At 39.0% G+C, this 18387-nt stretch overlaps 1 protein-coding gene across 1 annotated transcript in view; it reads right to left on the bottom strand.

Annotated features, from left to right (window-relative positions):
* Positions 1-18387, bottom strand: part of zgc:110045 (uncharacterized protein LOC664755 homolog) — a 198437-nt gene that overhangs the window by 132538 nt on the left and 47512 nt on the right.

The following is an 18387-nucleotide window of genomic DNA, read 5'->3' as shown; positions in this document are numbered from 1 at the left end:
TGAACTCGATCCTCTGGGGGATGGGGAGCCAGTGGAGTCGGGTGAGGGTGGGAGTGATGGAGTCACGGAGTCTGGTGCGCAAGAGTACACGAGCTGCAGAGTTTTGGATGATCTGCAGCTTGTGAAGGGAAGAGTTGGGAAGGCCGATGAGGAGGGAGTTTCCGTAATCGTGCCTTGATGTGACGAATGCGTTGGTGAGGATTTCGGTGGCCTGAGGGGTGAGGCAGTGGCGGAGTCTGGCAATGCTGTGGAGGTGGTAGTAGGCAGTGCTGGTCATGGTGCGAATGTGGAGGAGAAAGGATAGTTCAGGGTCAAACAAGACACCCAGGTTCCTGACTGGCTTTGTGAGGTTGTGTGTGCAGCCGTGGAGGCTGATGCTGCCAGCGCCTAAGGTGCGGAGGCGCTGGCGCAAGCCAATCAGGACGGCCTCGGTCTTGCTGACGTTGAGTTGGAGAAAGTTGTCCCTCGCCCAGGACTTGATGTCTGACAGGCAGTCGGTCAGGACGCCAATACGTCCTGGAGTTGAGGGTGGAAAAGCAGAGAGATAGAGTTGGGTGTCATCCGCATACATGTGGAAATTTACCCCATGTCTGCGGATGATGTCACCGAGGGGGAGCATGTAGAGGGTGAAGAGGAGGGCACCGAGGATAGAGCCCTGAGGAACACCGCATAAGACCGTGCGGGGGCTGGAGGAGAAGCCGTTTGCTGCGACGAAGTGGAGGTGGTGTGAAAGACAGGACCTGAACCAGTCAAGGACAGAACCTTGAAGGTTGAGGTGAGAGGAAGAGTGAATGGTCCACGCTGTCAAAGGCAGCGGAGAGGTCGAGGAGGATGAGGAGGCAGAGGGAGCCCTGGTCACACATGGTCAGGATATTGTTTGTGACCTTGTCCAGAGCAGTTTCCTTGGAGGGATTCATGGAGGGAGTGGGAGGAGAGGAAAGAGCGAAGCTGGGAGGCAACGGCTCTCTCAAGGACCTTGGATAGGAAAGGGAGGTTTGAGATGGACCGGTAGCTGGATTAAGGATTATATATTATTATATTATAAAATCCATTTATCCATTCGTCTAGAAAATAGAGTGAGTGATCTGCATTCTACGATATGGTAGGCTTTACAATGTATGTGAAAGGAGAGGGCTTGGTGGACAATGGGACTTTGGTCTAATCTTTGTTCTCAATAAATGAGGTAGCAACTAGCAAAACTAAAGTTAGCATAAGACGAAAAGTGACACCAAGACAGGCATAGGCTATTTTTCAAAAAGTTATGTTTTTGCATTTGAGCATTGGATTCATATGATTCATATTACAGAAATAAAGCTGTTCTCAATTTGATTTATCATTGTAATACTTGCAATTTTTCAGTGCTGCAGTAGACATGCTGAAAATATATAGAACAAGTCAGCCTATAAAGGCAGGCTTATGAGGGGTGCTGACACTCGTTTCATTTTCATTTGAATACATCTGTTCGTAAGCATAAAATACTAAAATAATAATAATCATTGCATTTGATATATATCACATCATTGAGCTGTCACGTATTGGTTAAAGCACTTATCTCTCAAGCGAGAGGACCCAGGTTTGATTCCCGGGCAGGGCAAAACTTTAGGCAAGTTTCCTTACTCCACATGCCTCTGTTTACCTCGCAGGTAAGTCGGAATCCGTTTTTTAGGCAATTGGCGGATCGCTTTCCGGGGATATTAATCCCTTAAAAAAAAATTGATCACTCAATCCATGACTGTTTGTGGGACACCTCTGTGTGCAATTCGCTGCCACGTTTCGCCCACAATATACACTTCACAATATATTCTTTGAAGTGCTTTGAGAAGTCTCATTGACGGGATGAGGAGCTGTATCAAATGCAAGGATTATGATGTCCCAAAGCGTTTCACTAGATATACTGTAAAGTGGTGTGACTATTGTACTTTGTGGGTGAAAGTGAGAATATAAAATGTTAACTTCTATGTTGAAATATTATTGTTTGTGCTGGTACTTTGTTCCGAAATACTAACACAAATTAAGCCCAAAGGATTTCCTTTATTATTTAATTCCATTAATTTTTTACTGCTATGCAGTTTAATTATAGTTTAATTAATTTTACGGTGCCGGGGAATAGGATTCAATCAGGTTATTCAGCATCAATCTGTCAATTATTCTCCAGTAACCTGAAGGCATATTTGCCAATTTTCTTTGATTTCAACTTACAGGGAATTAAACAGTTTAAGTTAAAATATAATTTACAGAGTAAACTTTCACATTTTCTCTCCCAAACAACCTTTATTAACTATGAACACTTTAATAACTAAAACACTCTGAATAATTAAATAAACAAATGCATTTGGAACATAAAACAATCTATGAATATTGTAAATCTGAACTCAAAACCAGAAAATGCTGGTATTGACAGTTCAACATCATCTAAAATAAGGACAAGTTAATGTTTCAGCAGTAATCCTTTCATCAGAATTGTATATTGTACCCGAGCCAGGCTGACGCACAATTAGGGCCTCAGCGGTCCAAGGGGAGGGTTTGTGGTGAAGGTGGACAATGTTACAGAGGTGGAGAATAGCTGAGCAGGTCAGAGAATCGATGTGTGGTTCAAAACACAGTTGGGAGTTTAACAGACACCCAACAAGGTGTCAGTGGTTATTATTTCAGCACTCTGAGACTCTACTCTGTGTGAGGGATGCGATTATAGATGCATGTTGTTTTTATTTGTTGTTGTTGTTATTGGATAATGAATTTATTGTATCAGTGGAAATTTGGGATACTGGATGAGTTGGCTCGAAAGACCCCAGGTGTACTCCTGCCTAAAATAATTGTCTCACAAAGTCGACCCTGATAATCGCTGGGAGCACAAAAAGAATTGTACTGGGATTCGATTCAAATGGCCAAATAGGCCATGTGTAGGCTATTGCATGGTGGACATGTGCATGGTCAGCAACTGCAGTTCAGCAAATGATGGTCATCTCCGTGTTTGAACTTCTGCATGGAACATTGCATGATAACATCAATCAAAGCTTCATCGCTGGAATTCTATTCAAACTTTTTGGATTGATAACAAATATTGAAGTGCGACTGCAACAGCTTTCTTTTCTCTACATTATATGAATTAAACGTTTTCCAATTTAAGAGAAGAAACAATCAGCACAATATCAATGTAGAAAGTCAGAGTTTAATGGAGAGATTGTATCAAAATGTTCAGCTTGAAACAACATCAGTGACAATGGGGCACTCAGGAATAAAGTGTGAGAGCAACCCCAGGTGGTATGTTTTTCAGAGCCAGCATTTAATAACTAGGAAATTGTGCACTATACTGTACCTATTGAGAACAATATAGCTGCAACACTACAAATCCCACAATACAGCTCCTTAGGGAATCTCTGTAGTGGCTCCTGAACAAGTACATAATGACCTGCTTGAAAATCTCTGCTACTGTGTTGCAGAAATCACTCAACACTTCTACTTAGACAGAGCTTTTTCCATTGAACATCAGTTTTCAATTCAGCTAGCTAATTTCTCATTAATAACATGATCTTTAACCATCTTTAAAAGTCTCACAAGTAGAACTGTGTTAAACATCTTCTGAAAATCCAAGTAAATTACTTTCAGTCGATAGTCTCCATCTACTAGTTTAGTTACTTCCTCATAGAATTACCATACATTTGTGAGGCATGATCTTTTACTTCTAATTCCATGCTATCTTCTCACAAAGTCTCTATTCTCTTTAGATAGTATCTTCATGATGCTCTCGAGCAATTTCCCCATGACAGAGGTTAGGAAAACTGGTCTGTAGTTTCCAGGTTCATATCTCGCTACTTTTTTTTAAATAAAGGTTTAAAATTTGTTACCTTCCAGTGTTTAGACATAGCTCCAATGCTTTTGCAGTTTCAAAGAATATAAACCAAAACTTCCACCATTTTCTTGAAAAGAATTTGCATTTTTATAGCACCTTATGTCAAAACATCTCAAAACACTTTACAATAATTATTGATGAGTGGAGTGACTGTTTTTGTAGGCAATTGTGGCAGCCACTTCACTCCCAAAAAAGAATTCTTAGCCAGGACACAGGGAGCAATGCCATTACCTTTTTCGATTTTCATAGGTTCTTAATGTTTACTTGAAGACAAGCCCTCAGTTTAGTGGCTCGTCCAAAGGATGGCTCCTCCAATAATGTAGCATTTCCCCCAGTACTGCACTAGAGTATCAGTCTATTCTATGAGCTCAAGTACCAACATGAGTAGTCACATTTGTTTTTTGTATTACTGCTAATAAAAGTAATATTACTGCTTGTCTGATGCTGCATTGGTGGTGGTAGGAGCTCAGCTGCCTCAGATAATCCTCTTTGCTTGGCCCCTGACATTAGTGCACACACGTTTGACTCACTACCACCCTAGTTCCAGGTGTATGCATGGAATGAATAGTTTCCATCAGCCCAGCAGCACAAAGCAGAAGGTCATAGTCCATAGCAGGAGGTGGAAAATTGTTTTCAGTTTTGAAGCCATTCAATGCTGGCATGCTAGTAGGCAAGAACGTTTTGCCTCCATGTAGCACTTGAATTGACTTCATAAGAACATAGGTTCACCATGACAGAGTTAGATACACTCCTCAATATTTTAAAGCATCTGACGGTCGCCTATACTAGCTCTGGTGACAAGCATACTCCTCTTTAAAAACCCTTCAGTCAAAATAAAATTCTGTGCTTGTTATTAATTTACACTACACCTAACATTACCTCCACTGACCAATTATTTTTGATATCCATGAAGGCGGTATGCTTCTGTCAACATAGTGTTTCACTGTACTGTCAGCTTAACAAGCGCTTAAGGTTTAAGAACTGTAAGCTATAATTTTGTACTTGAGAAGTATGTTTATACCAGCAAAGCCAATTTTGTCTGAAGATCTCGTGTGTTACAATGAGAGTTCTGCAAAAACCCTGTAAATGATTGGACTAATTTGGTTGAATACAATTATGTTAAACATATACTAAATCTTTGCCATAACGTTCTCTTCCTGCCAATTGTTTGCTTGTTACCTGTCCCTGTTACTTGCTGTGTATTCCCACACCAATTTGTTTTATTCTATTTAAAAAAAACAAAGAAATAGATCTTGAAAGTGGCTGTAAATTGCACAAGCAGACAAGAAAAGCTGAAGAGTCAGGGGACTGGCTATTATAATTTATTTAGCTTTTACACACAAAAGCAATTGCTCAACATGCACTCCGTAAAGTATTTTGAATAGCTATCAGTATATATTACCCATTCTCATAGTTCTAATTCAGATGTTCTGAAGTTCAAATGAGTTGTACAAAATAATTCTCTAGTTCCAGTAGGACTCAGCACACATCAGTCTGATTACTTACTAAAGGGGAAGAATATTTCTAAGTCTGCTGATGACACAAAGCTATGAGGTGTTGTAAATTGTGAAGAGTACAGCAGGAAATTGCAAAGAGGCATAGTTACAGTGAGTGTGCAGAACTGGCAGATGAAGTTTGATGTTGGAAAGTGTGAGGCATACTTTGAATGCAAAAATAGCAGTTAGGAATATGTTTTAAATGGGGAAACACTTTGAATAAATGATCAATTTGTTCATATATAGGTCATTAAAATCTAGTTTCCAGGTGCACAAAGCAGAAAGCAATCAATAAGGCTAATACGATGCTTGGCTTGATAACAAGAGATCAGGAATATAAAGGCAAAGAAGTGTTGCTATAGTTCTTTACAGTGCTAGCCAAACCTCATTTGAATTATTGTAATTAGTTTTGGGCATCCAATCTTTGAAAGGATATACTAGCCTTTGACTGCATCCACAAAGATTCATTAGATTAATATGTTGGATGAAGCGGTGCAGTTCTGATTAGGGTAGGTATGGGTTGCATTCTTTAGAACTGAAGAGTTTATGGGTGATACAAGTGATACATTTAAAATAATGAAGGGAATTGACAAAGTATAGAGTGGATAACCCTTCCCTCTGATAGAAGAATGGAAACAAGGGGACAATCATAAAATTAAAGCTAAGATCGCCCACAAAATCCAATCACTCCACTTTACAGTATATCCTGTGAAGTGCTTTGAGACATTCATCCTGACATGAAATTTGCTATAGCAAATGTTTTTACATGAGGTCAGAATGCATTTTTTCACACAGTGGGGTGTGAAAGTGTGGAAGGCATAAAAGCAGAATCAATCAATAATAATCATATAATCCTTCCATTTGATAATAGGGCCTTATCACATTGTTAAGATGTCTCAAAGTGCTTCATAGAATATACTGTAAAGTGGATTGACTGGGTATTTTGTGGGCGATTTTGGGGGATTTTGGCTACGACACTAGGAGAAGCTCCCTTCTCTTTTCGAATAGTGCCACAGGATCTTTAGCATCCACCTGAACAAGCAGACAATTTAACATCTCATCTGAAGGACAGTACCTCCAACAATGTAACACACCTACAGCACTGCATTGGAGTGTCATTTTAGACTGTGTGATTCCAAGTCCCGGTGTGGGGTTTCAATCCACAACCTTCTGACCCAGAGGTGAGAGCACTATCACTGAGCCAGACTGACACAAAGTGGGATGTTTAAAAGGGAAAGGTAGATACTTGGGTAATAAGGGTATTAAGGAATATGGAGGAAGGTTTGGAAATGAAATTGAAAGATCTATAATCATCAAACTGGTACAGGCTCAATGGGTTCTTAAAATCCATTATGCACTTTAGCAAAAAATACAGACTATAACTTCAGATAAGTCCTAAGACAATGTAAAAGGGTATAAAATTACAAAAGGGATTCAGATAAAGAAAACTCTTGGTCCCATCTCATAAAAGCAGAGCTATTACAGCATTTAGTCTATCAATCTTAAGTTGGTGCCAGTTATCTCTTCTAATCTCAGTTTTCTTTCTGTGCTCCATCTTAACTGTTTATCTATGACCGTTTTAAATGTTATGGACATCTTCAATGGCAACTTTTGCCTAAGTATTCCATGTTCTTGTAACCCACTATATGAACATTTCCTCTAACCACCACCTTAAATGCTCCAGTTACAATTCTGACTTCACCTCTCTGCTATTGAGTCATCATCATTACAAATAATCTTCCATTGTTTATACTCTTAAGACCTTTCCGAATGTTGAAAATCTAATAGTTTCAATCTTGACAACCTCTCCAGTGAAGATGGCCCAATGCTTTGAAGCCATCCTCATACTTCACCTGCTATTATTCATCTGATCCTATGTAATACCGATCCTGTAGCTCAAATATTCGTTTTGCAATTGTGCATTCAGAATTACATTATACATTCCATCTGTGACCTGATCATTTAATCTTTTCCTTCCCAAATCCTTCTTTTAACAGGTTCTCTTTACAGCATTTAAAGGATATTTAAAATGAACCCGGTGTCCTAGCCTCAACCATCCTTCCTGGTAACATTTTACAGCTGTTGATTGTTTATCCTCTATGCGAAGAAACCCTTCCAGTTGTTTCAGAAATCTGAAAACTTTACAACTATAAGCCTGAACTTCTTGTCCTGATGCCCTGACTACAACCAGAGTAATGTTCCAGGTTATTTTCTCTACCATACACTATACATTACACTAATCTTTACTTTCTCCTGTTGGTTCTCATTTTCAACTTCTTTTTGGGTCCCCCTTAATTGTACTGACAGGAATGTTTTGCATCTGCTGCTAAGTTTTTTTCTTTTTTTTTGCCTCTCCTAATCTTTCTTTTAAAAAAATCGATTTTGTCTAAGGGTTGCATTTGCACCAATATCAGCCTCTCTTTCTCCCCACAGCTTTTAGTAACTCATTATCTTTACATTTAGCATAGCATCTATAATGTTGACAATGTCTCAAAGTGTGTTGCAGTTTCCGTAGTGTAATAAATGTGTATAGATATACTGTGAACAAAGGCCAAAATATATTGGCTAATGGAATTACAATCTAATTTATTGAGCTGAACCAGCAAGAGGAAGAATTATTAAATCTTAATTGTATTCAAAGGGCAACGAAAAAGGATTCATCTGGTGGACAAATAGATTTTAGTGATGAATTCTCTGCTAGTAAGATGCAACAGAGTTTCTCCTGGTGTCTGGCCAACAATTCCTCAAATAAAATTGGTCATTCATTCCATAGCTGTGCGTAGGCCATTGCTGTGTGCAAAATGGCTGCCGCATTTGCACACAAAAAACACAATTACTCAACTTTACAGTATGCGAAGCACTTTGGGACATCCTCCGAAGTGAAAGGGGTTATAACAAATGTAATGATTATTATTATATTCCAACATCAGTTATTATTCTTCATTCTTTATACATAATTGTATATGTAAATACTTATGAATTTTCCCTCAGATAACTATTTTCAAAGATTGGGCCGTTTTAGTTTAACCTGCTACAGTGAAACAATTTAAATTAAAATATCAATATTAATTAACGCATTAAAAACTCAACAGTCTCATAAAATCTACAATAGGTAACGTACACAGCTATATATAATAAAGAATTCAATTTCAACATAGTAGGTCTGCTTCTGTGCATCAATGACTGCCATAAAGGCAATTCAATTCATTTATACAGGCTTGAATCGTCAGCCAATGGTACAGTCGCTTATCCAAAAGAGGAAAGCGATTTTCCTCAGAGGTGTAAAAATTCAGTAATGTTATATATATATACTATATCTAAGATTCTTTAGCGGACCCGCCTAAAAAACACAATTCAAAACATTATTAGAATAATAGATTCATTACATGATTATAAATGTGATGTCCACTTGAATTCAGCTCCTGCACCTTACCTCTAACAAAACTGTGATTGAATTCATAGAAAAAAACATCATAGCATTTTCACCAACACAGAACTGTAGGCTTTTAACATGGCAGTTTAATTATCGTTTCTTTGTGTCATGTAGTTTGTTTATTAAATTGTGTTACTGATAGCTCCAGGTGAGGGATCTATTGTATTTTTTTTCAGATCATAATAAAAGATGAGGGTTCAACAAACATAAATTTGAGGTGACTGATAATTCAGTGCCTGGAGCTTTGGCTGTGTGAGCTGCTCGATAAGAACTTGTTAGTGTGTAGCTGTAAGTGTGTAGCTGCAAAAATTGCTCTGTGGGAGATCCTGAGAGATCTCCGGGGGAGGTAAAGTAGCTGGGAGAACCAGCGTCCTAGATTACTTACATTAGTATCACTTGAAACGAGTTCTATAAAAATGAGTACTATACGTTTATTACAAGGATACCAAAGTCATAATGCTCTACATCAATTCTGATTACTGACATCTCAGATAATAAAAACAATATACATTACAGTTTAGAGGTCAACCTTTGCAGCATTCAGGACCTCATTATAAACCAGTAGGCTTTGTACAATGTCATTTTTGCTGTATTTGCGAATTGTAATATTCCCTTTGTGTACAGATATTGGATTTCAAGTAAATTCATGATACCCCTTTTTTAATGAGACATCTGTTTGAAGTTGCTGACTGTTACCTGGGACTCAGGGCTCAGGTTGCCAGTTTTAAGGACAGTTAAAGGACTCTTAGTTGATTAGATGTTCAGATATTAACTTTCTTTATATATAGTATTTTTCATATAAAAAATAAATTTCTCAAAGCAATTTACAAAATATAATCGATAAGAAATGAAATGAATGTTGCTATAAAGATAAATCTGTCAGCTAATCTACAACAGCAATGTACCAGAACTAACAATCAGATGAGTACCAATTATCATAGAATCATAGAATTGTACAGCACAAAAAGAGGCCATTCGGCCCATCGAGTCTGTGCCGGCTCTTTGAATGGAGCAATTAATGTCAATCCCACTCCCCAGCCCTTTCCCCATAACCCTGCAAACCTGTCCTCCTCAAATATCCGTCCACCGCGTTTTTAAAAGTAGTTATCGAATCGGCCTCCACCACCCTTTCAGGCAATGCGTTCCAGATTCAAACAACTCGCTGTGTGAAAAAATGTCTTCTCACCTCCCCTCTGCTTCTTTCAGAAACTATTTTGAATCTGTGACCTCAAGTCACCGACACACCTACCAGTGGAAACGTTTTTTCCCTTTCTAACCTATCAAATCCCCTCATGATTTTGAAGACCTCTATTAGGTCTCCTCGTAACCTTCTCTGCTCCAATGAGAATAATCCCAGCCTCTCTAGCCTTTCCTCATAATCAAGGTCCCTCATTCCTGGTACCATCCTTGTAAATCTCCTCTGCGCCCTTTCCAATGCCTTAACATCCTTCCTATAGTGTGGTGCCCAGAACTGGGCGCAGTATTCTAACTGAGGCCTAACCAGTGTTTTATATAGGTTAATCATAACCTCCTGTACTCTTGTACTCTATGCCCCTATTTATAAAGCCTAGAATCCCATTTGCCCTTTTTACAGCCTTATCTACCTGTCCTGCCACCTTCAAGGATTCTCTGTTCTTTTACCCCCCTTAAGATTGTATTACCAGCCTGTATTGCCTCCCCTCATTCTTTCTACCAAAATGCATTACTTTGCATTTCTCTACATTGAAACTCATCTGCCATGTGTCTGCCCATTTTACCATTCTGTCTATGTCTTCCTGCAGTTGGCTCCTATCCTTCTCACTGTTTACTACCCTACCTAACTTTGTGTTGTCTGCAAACTTGGAAATGGTGCTTGCTATACCCAAGTCCAGATCATTTATGTATATTAAGAAGAGTAGTGGTCCTAATATCAATCCCTGGGGAACGCCACTGTACACTTACTTCCCTCCAGTCAGAAAAGCAGCCGTTCACCACAACTCTCTGCTTTCTGTCTCCCAGCCAGTTCTGGATCCATGCTGCCACTGTCCCTTTTATACCATGGGCTTCTATCTTTCTTACAAGTCTTTCATGTGGCACTTTGTCAAATGCCTTTTGAAAGTCCATATGAACTACATCAACTGCACTACCTTTGTCCACCCTCTCCGTTACCTCATCGAAAAATTCTATTAGATTTTTGAGACAAGATTTGCCTTTAACAAATCCGTGCTGACTATCCCTAAGTAACCCATATTCTTCTAAGTGAAGATTTATTCTGTCCTGGATTATAGTCTCCAGGAGTTTCCCCACTACTGATGTTAGGCTGACTGGCCTGTAGTTCCCAGGTTTGTCCTTCTGTCCCTTTTTGTACAGAGGAGTCACATTGGCCACTCTCCAGTCCTCTGGCACCACTCCTGTGTCCAACGAAGATTGAAAAATTGTAGCCAAAGCCTCCGCTATTTGTACCCGTGCCTCCCATAGCATAGCTTGGTTGCATTCCGTCCGGACCAGGCGACTTATCTACCTTCAGCGCAGTCAACCTTTTCAGTACTTCCTCTTTGTTTATACTGATCCTATCCATTTCCTCTACCCTCTCCTCCGATACTGCGGCATTTGGTGCATCCACTTCTTTTGTGAAGACAGATGCAAAGTACTCATTCAGCACATCAGCCATGCCCTCTGCCTCCACAATAAGATTTCCCCCTTGGTCCTTAATTGGCCCCACCCTACCTTTGACTAGCCTTTTTTCCTTGATATGTTTGTAAAATATTTTAGAATTCCCTTTAATGTTACCCGCTAACCTTTTTTCGTATAATCTTTTTGCCCCTCTTATTTCCTTTTTCAAACCTCTTCTGCACTTCCTATATTCGATTTGGTTGTCTTCTGTATCTTGGGTTTGACATTTGTCATACGCCTCCTTTTTCTGCTTCATTTTAGATACAATTACCTTCGTCATCCACGGAGGTTTGGAAGCCCTACTTTTCCCTTTTGTGGGAATGTATTTATTTTGTCCCCGAGCTATCTCATCCTTGAAGACTTCCCACTGCTCTTTAGTTGTTTTACCTGCCAATCTTTCTTTCCAGTCCACCTTGGCTAGGTCCCTTTTTAACTCACTGAAATTTGCCCTCTTCCAGTTGAATATCTTTACCTTAGATGGTTCCTTGTCTCTTTCCATATGCACTTTGAATCTAATGATGTTATGATCACTATTGCCCAGATGCTCTCCCACTGAAACCTGCTCCACTTGTCCTACTTCATTCCCCAGAACTAGATCTAGCACTGCTTCCTTCCTTGTTGGGCTGGAAACGTACTGATCAAGAAAGTTGTATGCATTTTAGGTTATTAGGAATATATTTCCCCCTCCTTGCCCTTTGTGCTGTTGTTTTGCCAGTCTATGTTGGGATAATTAAAGTCCCCCATTATCACGACTCTATTGGCCTTGCATCTGTCTGAGATCTGCTTGCAGATCTGCTCATCTATTTCCTTCCCACTATTTGGTGGTCTATAGTATACCCCTACCAGCATAACAGCTCCTTTTTTGTTCCTTAACTCTAACCAGATAGATTCCGTTTTGGGGCCCTCCAGCACCTCGACCCTTTCCCCGGCTATAACCGTATCTTTGACTAACATTGCCACACCCCCTCCTTTTTTTCCTTCCCTATCTCTCCTGAATACATTATAGCCAGGAATATTCAGCTCCCATTAATTTGAATTTCCAGGTAAATTTGGATTAAGAGGGAACTATATGTGAACTACAAGCAACTGGGAGAATGACTCCCCATTTTCTTGATATAGCAATTATTATCTATGCAAGTTTATTCTGGATATCATTGGTACAACACTACAGTGCATGTAGAACATAGCCTAGCTCAATGGAAGCATTCTTGCCTTTGTGTCAGAAGGTTGTGGATTCATGATCTATGTCAGGACTTTGAACTTGCTGGGGCAGCATTGCATTATCAGAGGTGATGTTCTTCTGATGAACGTTAAGTCAAAACCCCATCTGCCTGCTCAGGTGGACACTAAAGATTCCAAGTCATTATTTGAAAAGAGAAGGGAGTTTTTCCCAGTATCCTGGTCAACCATCCCTAGACCCCCAGCTTGGGTCCGAAACTCTGTCTGTCCAGCACCTTGGGACGTCTTCCCGACGTGAAAGGAGCTATACAAATATAATTTTGTTGTTGTTGTAGATACAACCTTCAATTCAAGGCTGTTTATGGAACATTGCTTCTTGTGCATTTCTCTCACACTGAGAAAAAATGTCTGGTCATCCATATACACATTTTGGGAAAAGTAAAGTACCCAAATTAGTAAACTTTACATTGTACAGTATATCCAAGTCTAAATTTAAATGCAGTATTGTTCATAGTTGAATTGGATACAAGGCATCTGCCAAAATTGGAAAGTTTTCATTCATGTTTGAATTATTAAATGATTGCCCAATTTCATTTTATTATCTTTAATACTCTCCTCACAGAATATACAGCTCAGAAACAGGCTATTTGGCCCAACTGGTCTATGCCGGTGTTTATGCTCCACATGAGCCTCCTCCTGCCCTTCTTCAACTAAGCCTATCAGCATAACCTTCTATTCCTTTCTCCCTCATGTATTTATCTAGCTTCCCCTTAAATGCAGTTATGCTATTCGCCTCAACTACTCCTTGTATAGCGAGTTCCACATTCCATCACTCTCTGGGTAAAGAAGTTTCTTCTGACTTCCCTATTTGATCTATTTGTGACTATTTTATATTTATGTCCCCTGGTTTGGTCTCCCCCACAAGTGGAAACATCTTCTCTTCTATCAAAACCTTTCGTAATTTTAAAGACCTCTATTGGGTCACTCCTCACCCTTCTCTTTTCAAGAGAAGAGTCCAAGCTTGTTCAGGTTTCCTGATAGGTTTAACCTTGCAGTTCCGGTATCATCCTTGTAAATCTCCTTTGTGCCTTCTCCAGTCCTTCTATATCCTTTCTATAAATATGGGGACCAGAACTGTACACGATACCCCAAGTGGGGTCTAACCACGGTATGAAATAAGTTTAGAATAACTTCCCTGCTTTTCATTTCTATCCCTCTAGAAATGAACCCCAACACTTGGTTTGATTTTTTTTATAGCCTTATTAATCTGCATCGCTACTTTTAGCAATTTGTGTATCTGTACCTCTGGATCCCTTTGCTCACGGATGACACTAAACTAGGTGGGAGAGTAAGCTCTGAGGATGATGCAAAAAGATTGCAACGGGATATAGATAGGCCTGGGGAATGGGCAAGTAGGTGGCAGATGGAATTTAATATGGGGAAGTGTGAAGTTATTCACCTTGATAGAAAAAATAGAAAAACAGATTATTTTCTAGAGGGGGAGAGATTAGATGTGTTAGTGTTCAGAAGGATTTGGGTGTCCTTGTACACCAGTCTCAAAAAGTTAGTTTGCAGGTGCAGCAAGCAACTAAGAAGGCGAACGGTAAGTTAGCGTTCATTGCAAGAGGTTTAGAGTACAAGAGTAGGGAAGTCTTGCTGCAACTGTATAGGGCTTTGGTGAGACCGCATCTAGAGTATTGTGTGCAGTTTTGGTCTCCTTATTTAAAAAAGGACATACTTACCCTAGAGGGGGTGCAGCGTAGATTCACTAGGTTAGTTCCTGGGATGAGGGGACTGACCTATGAGGATAGGCTGAATAAACTAGGGCTATATTCACTAGAGTACAGAAGAATTAGGGGAGAACTTATTGAAACATATACTATTCTTAAAGGGCTGGATAAAGTAGACACTGAGGGTCTGTTTCTCCTGGTAAGAGAATCTATAACCAGGGGTCACAGTCTTAAAACGAAGGGTCAGCCTTTCAGAACAGAGTTGAGGAAACATTTCTTCACTCAGAGGATAGTGAATTTATGGAATTCACTCCCCCAGAAGGCTGTAGATGCTCAGTCCTTGAACATCTTCAAGGCTGAGACTGATAGATTTTTAAAAAATAGAGGGATTAGGGGATATGGGGATAGGGCAGATAATTAGAGTTAGGTCAGAAGATCAGCCATGATCTTATCGAATGGCGGGGCAGGCTCGAGGGGCCGAATGGCCTACTCCTGCTCCTAATTCTTATGTTCTGCTCTACCCCATTTATATTCTTATTTTCCAGGTAGTATGTGACCTCCTCATTCCTCCTACCAAAATGTACCACCTCACATTTATCTATATTGAAATTAATTTGCCAACTAATTGCCCATTCAGCAAGTTTATTAATGTCTTGTAATTTATTGCAGTCCTCCTTAGTATTAACTACATTCCCCCCCCCAATTTGGTGGCAAATTTTGAAATTGTACTTTCAATCTCCGAGTCCAAATCGTTAATGGAAGTTGTGAACAACAGTGGTCACAAGCAGAATTAATGCAGCCTGAGCTGAATTAATGTCTAGCTCCTTGCACTGCACTTTATTTACTAGACATTCATCAACAACAACAACTTGGATTTATGTAGCACCCTCCACGTTGGACGGCGTCTTAGAGCGCTTTACAGTTTCGGATCCCGGGACCGAGACAGGGGGATGGGGGGGAAGGCGACCAAAGGCGCGGTCGAAAAGAAAGGTCAGTTGGGATTGAACCAACACACATCTCAATCATTAGAATGACATTATAGACATCGCAAGGGAATGGCGAACATCAGATTGCCATATCCCATACAATCATCGTTTTCACAGTAGTTGGTGCTCTTCCCAAATACATTTGGTACCATCATATTACTTTTCCCTAACTCAATCATCAACTGGAAGTTGATGTGCTAATTACAATTGAAATTGCAGAATGTATTACCAAAGTCATGATCCCAAAGGATTGTTGGCCAGATGCATGAGAAAAACATCTCTTTTAAAAATAAATTGGAAAAACATTATTTAATTTAATAATCCAATCCCCGTTTTCTAACTGCAGGTCACCTTCAATCTGCAGTTTATTTGACACAACCATTTCAGGTAAAATGAGCAGTAGAAAGGGCTGCAGTTACAGAAGCATTATCTCAAATACAGCATGAAAACTATTTTGGAAAATAGAACTCAAAATATTGTCATAATGTACCTTGGCTAAACACTACAGTATAATATAAAGGAGAAAATATACTGCCCATTTGTACAAAATACATCCAAACTGCATTATATGATCAAAATTCAAAACTTTATGAAAATCCATTAGTATTTCTTTAAATCATTAAGATTTCTGTGGAAACTCATGCCTGTGAACAAATCAGTTCTGTACATATTCAGCTCTTGCACTGTGACATTGACAAAAACATCAACATAACAGTGGTAAGGGTAGTCAGGATAGCTTTACAACTGTAATATTAACCTTAACTCATTAAAATGTGTGCTTTCACTCGCTCAGCTTTTCCTCACCTCCACAATTTTGCAAGGCTCTGCCAACCCTCTGACTCGGAAGCTAGAGTTATATCACTGAGCTAGGCTTATAAAAACATTTGATATTATAATCCTTGAATTTGATCCTTGCATATTGACAAGCAGAAGTTTTTTTAAGACTACCTTTTAGCTTTTCTAACCCCTTTTTTGCTTCCCATCTAAACTTTTTATATTTCATACTATTTTCCTGTTTTATCAGCTCTATATTCATAGTACAGTATATTATTTTTCTAAACCTAATTTTTGTTCCTGTTTAACCATGGAAGCTTTGAAGCTTCTTCTTTACTCTCAATCGAAATGTACTTAATCTGAACCCTCTTGATCTCATATTTAAATTGTCTCCCACTGGCTAATCTGCTGCTTTCACTTACACCAAAAATATTTTCCCCTTTATCTCAGGAGAGACAGGAACAAATAGATGAAGTAACAAACTTTCTCAGACAGCATACTTTAGAACATTTCCCAAACAACATCCACATATTGCTGTTAAATTGAAATCATTTGCTGGTTTAAATGAAACATTTTCTTTTTCTGAGCAATTCACACAATATTCTAGAATTCTCATTTCACTGTCGACTCACATTCAACCCATCAGTATGACTTTTAAATATTTATTTTGTGAAGTCTTTTCATCTTTCATGTCACCATCACAGGAATGCTTGGTTTTAGTTGACTGCTCTGTGGTATTTGCCAATTTAAATTTTCCCAAACTGCAAAAAGGAAATCGACCCTGGAGAATTTCTATGTTTGCTTGATAATAGCATCATTTCATTTAAAAAATTATTTTAAGTACATTTCAGCTGTTTCTGTATTTAAATATTGTCCAATGTACTATCATATCAGTAATATAATATGCATACTTACTAATACGATAGTTTCTACTCTTAAGACTCAAAGTAATTCAATTGAAAATGAGCTCTTAGAATGCATACTTGCATATCAAACCCTTCACAAGGAGTCTGGTCTGCTGATGCAAGCACTTCTGCCAGAATGCTTTTTTTTACTTAACCTGATTAAGGGTCAAAAAAGTACATGGGTAATCAAATGAAAAGAAAGTGATTGAAGTGATGTGTCAAATAAAAATTATTTGCACCACCAACATTTTCGGTTAACCCTTAAAAGGAAATATTACTATTATTCAACGTGAAGCATTCTCCCTTGGGGATAAAAATGAAAAGCTCTTTTATCTATGAGAACTATGCCTATTTGTGCAAGTGGAGAAGCAGCTACACCAAGATCTGCTATGTTGGGTCTCCTGAGTTTAAAATACCTGTTTGGATGATAAATGCAATGGGTCGTTGGGACGTTAGTCATTCAATCTGAGTGGGATTGTCAGGAGTTTTACTTAAGCATAAAAAACACCAAATTCAAGGTGACTGATAATTGTAGCTATACTTAATATATACAAGAAAACGTTCCGACAATACAACTCAGGAATTGGGCATGCTGCAACATCAATGCCTCATCTGCACTGCACATTTACTGTTCATTCATCACAAATTGTCAGCGCAAATTGATGATGATAGTGTAGTTCAGCTAGGTAAGTTTAGAATGGATATAGTGGCATTGATTTCAGCATATCCACTTATATCTCCACGGAGATTCAGGAAGTCAGAGCCACAGGAGAGAAGACGTTGATGGGAGCCAAGATGTATATTTTCCGAATTGTCGACATTCAACTGCAGGAGGTTTGTGCTCATCCAGGCCTGGATGTCTGACAAGCAAGCTGACAGAATATCCGTGGACCTGGAGTCGGTCAGTATAAAACGGTTATAAAATTATGCTTTTAAAAAAATTTACTTTAAAACTTCATGGCCAATCTATTAAGGTGTCAATTTTTTTAAAAGAGCCAGCTGCCCTCCTGGCACTTTCACAATATTTAAAATATGAATCACCATTTAACACCAGTTTACAAAGTATTGTATTGCTTAGGAACATGGTTTTACATGGGTGAAGCTCTCCTAAGTCCTCAGAGAGAGCAATTCAAAATAAGCAAGTGTAAATCAAGTTTCCTACTTCAAACCTGATACTGATATCACCAGATTGAATAGTTTAAGTGTGCCAGCCTGTTGAAGTAACAATCTATAAGCATACAAAGTGTAGTGGCACAAAAGTTCAATCCACTACTCTTCTGAATTATTGATCTTCACTGAGTTGCCATGGGGAACTACCAAGAGAGGTCAGGAACTAGGAGGTCTGGGAAGGAAGGGAACATACATGCTTCTTAAATACTTGC

The sequence above is a fragment of the Callorhinchus milii genome, unplaced genomic scaffold (genome assembly GCF_018977255.1).
Source record: "Callorhinchus milii isolate IMCB2004 unplaced genomic scaffold, IMCB_Cmil_1.0 Scaffold2, whole genome shotgun sequence".
NCBI lineage: Eukaryota > Metazoa > Chordata > Chondrichthyes > Chimaeriformes > Callorhinchidae > Callorhinchus > Callorhinchus milii.
This window is presented reverse-complemented; position numbering and strand designations above follow the sequence as displayed.